The 2680-nt window shown below is 39.3% G+C and overlaps 1 long non-coding RNA gene across 1 annotated transcript in view; it reads left to right on the top strand.

Moving 5' to 3' along the window:
* Positions 1–479: 479 nt before the first annotated feature.
* LOC116686007 (uncharacterized) overlaps positions 480–2680 on the top strand; it is an 8772-nt gene continuing 6571 nt past the window's right edge. Inside the window, exon 1 of the long non-coding RNA XR_004331121.1 lies at positions 480–622. This is a non-coding gene — a long non-coding RNA (uncharacterized LOC116686007). The remainder of the gene's footprint in view (positions 623–2680) is intronic.

Genomic DNA, 2680 nt, shown 5'->3' with positions numbered 1-2680 from the left:
CTGAAAGAAGAGATGTGTTCACAATCAAACAAGAGGAGGTTTTCAGATGTTATATAATGTCCTCCAGGTTTTTATGGTTGACTGTATGAAATTGTGTCATTTTGGAACTAGTTTTGCTTGAATACTGTGACAACACATACCTTCTACTTGATATGGTGGCAGTAACTGTTTGTCTAATCTTCTAAATTTTGTCTTTGAAGAAGGAGGCAAAGTCATTGCAGGCCTTAGTAGATAAAAATGCAGATGCTACTGGTACTGGAGGGTTTGTTAACCTATCAACAGTAGCAAACAAACCACATGAATTATTATTGTCGTTAGAGATAATGTCAGAGAAGAAGGACCGCCTTGCATTCCTCAGTTCCACACTATAAATGCAAAGTCTCTCTTTGTATGTGTTATAATGGACAACGTGTAGCCTGTTCAGCCAATGGAGCCGACAATGGTGAGTTATTTTAAGCCAAGCTAGGGGGGGCTGTAAATCTGGAAGAGAGGACAGTGAGTGTGCAGTGTGTTTAGCAATTGTTGCCATAATTCTAAGCCAATAAAGTGTGTTCAGTGGAGAGGACGGCAAGGTTGTGCTATTTTTAGCGGGTCCTACCGTAATTCTAAGCCTAGGAAGTGTGTCTTTCAGTTTGGTAAAAATTTCCGCGTAAGCATGGGCTTCAATGACTGTCAATATAGCCAGCATTCAACGTTAGCTACTCTGATGTGCTGTGAAGTACAAACGTCAAGCAACATTGCTGTGGATGTTCCTTTAGTGTGCTTTGGAGGAGGGTCTGGCAAAGCGAGACTGTGGAGGCTGCGGTCTCAGCCTGACAACCATCGTGAACTTTGAGTCTGGGGAGGAGGGGGCGGGGGAGACGATTCTCTCCAGTATTTTGAAATTGTACTGCAGTAACTATTTTTAACACTAGCACAGTATTATATATTGCACTTTTGAAGATAATTACTTCCAAAGTTTTGATCTGTGCAACGTGCTTCCTGCCAACCTAGCATACAGTCAACAAGCACTTTTAATCATCTAAACGTAACTGCAATGTCTGCCGAGGCGACAGGCAGCTGGCGGTGCTCTGTACCCGGCTGCTGTAACACTAATTACCGCTGATAAGACGCCACAACTTGCGAAACACCGTAGCCGGTGTCACAGAGCTCTTTAGCGGCTAAATCTGCTAACTGTCGCTGATACGACCAAAGTGTGACCAAGAGGTAGGGGTCAATCTTGATAAAATGATTACTTTGCGTCAAAAAAAAAAAAAAGTTAATTGCTTAAGGTTAATTGCATGCATTAAGGCGGTAACGTTGACAGCCTTAATTTAACCAATCACAATCGTCCTGGTCAGCGCTAAGTTTCTGACGCTGCAATGCTGGCTTCTTCAAAATAATCTGTGAACATGTTTTGGTGGAATATTTTTACTCCACAAAAGAAAACACCACATACATTCTTAAATAAAGTTAACTGTTCACACAATACAATAACATGAGCTACTTAAATCAGCTGGATAAATGCTAAAATGTAATTTGCATGTATTGCTGTGTGTACTTTGTCCACAGCAATCCCACCAATCGGTCCCTAAACGTCGCAAGTTAGAGCAAATGCTCTAAAAATATTCTTTGTAAATCTTTATAATCATTCACTAAAAGAACCAAGCAAGCCTGCCTTGTTGCCGAATTGTCTTCAATTAATTGTGCCATCTAACGCATCTAGCAACCCATATAATACACATTGTTAAACGATAGCCTTGCTTATTATAAACATTTGTATATTGTAACATTTGGACAGGTCCTCCAAATTGCTCGACCAGCTTCAATCTGCTAATGTTAGATATACCTGTGTGTGAATATAGTCAGACTTGTTTCCTATTGAGTGATTTTATGAATCTGGGAGTGTTAAACGATCTCCAGGGAAGTAGTGATGCCCAATTGAAACATCAAAAAGCTCTGTGAAACATTTTATATATTGTCTCAGCCATCTAGATGTCGATCCTGATTTAAAAAAACAAACAGGCTCAAGGAACAAGAACTCAGTTTGCTTTGTTGTTGCCAATCTAGTGGGCTCAGAAAATAAAGAAAATGGTTAATGAATCTTCATTAGGCTTCATTTGAACCTAAATGAAATTTAACGTATTTGCTTCTTTTGTTTAAATAGATTAAATGCCTTAAAGTTATGAAAAAATGTGTTCATCGCTACAAACAAATGATATTTGTATCCTTAAGTCATGCTGCAGAGTGTCAGATCACACATTCAGCTTCTCTCCTCTCAATGGGATTCTGCCTGGGGGTATAGAGTTCCTTATATTGCAGCACATAAGGATGAAGTCAGATTTCCTCAATTCTTTGTGGAGAAACTTGATTTTTATTCTAATGTTTCCACTTCAGATAGACTCAGGGGAAACTGTAATACTTAGCTTTGGCGTGGAATCAGAGAATCTGATATCTTGGTTCCTCTGCTTATCTCATTACCAATTATCATTAACCGCTGCCACTGCCTCCTACAGAACATTCCTACTCAGACGAGTTGAAGTGTAGCTGCTGTTCGTGTAAAGTTATGTGGTTATCACTGGCGCAAACACAAAGTCATAAAATTATTGCTGTACCTTTTTAAGGAAGGCAAATTAACATAATCCTAAGAATAACCCTTAATAACCCTTGCTGCTGCAACACTGTAATTTCCCATTTTATT

This window comes from Etheostoma spectabile, unplaced genomic scaffold (genome assembly GCF_008692095.1).
Source record: "Etheostoma spectabile isolate EspeVRDwgs_2016 unplaced genomic scaffold, UIUC_Espe_1.0 scaffold280, whole genome shotgun sequence".
NCBI classification, from domain to species: Eukaryota; Metazoa; Chordata; class Actinopteri; order Perciformes; family Percidae; genus Etheostoma; species Etheostoma spectabile.
The sequence above is the reverse complement of the archived record's forward strand: the minus strand, read 5'-3'. Positions and strand labels throughout refer to the sequence as shown.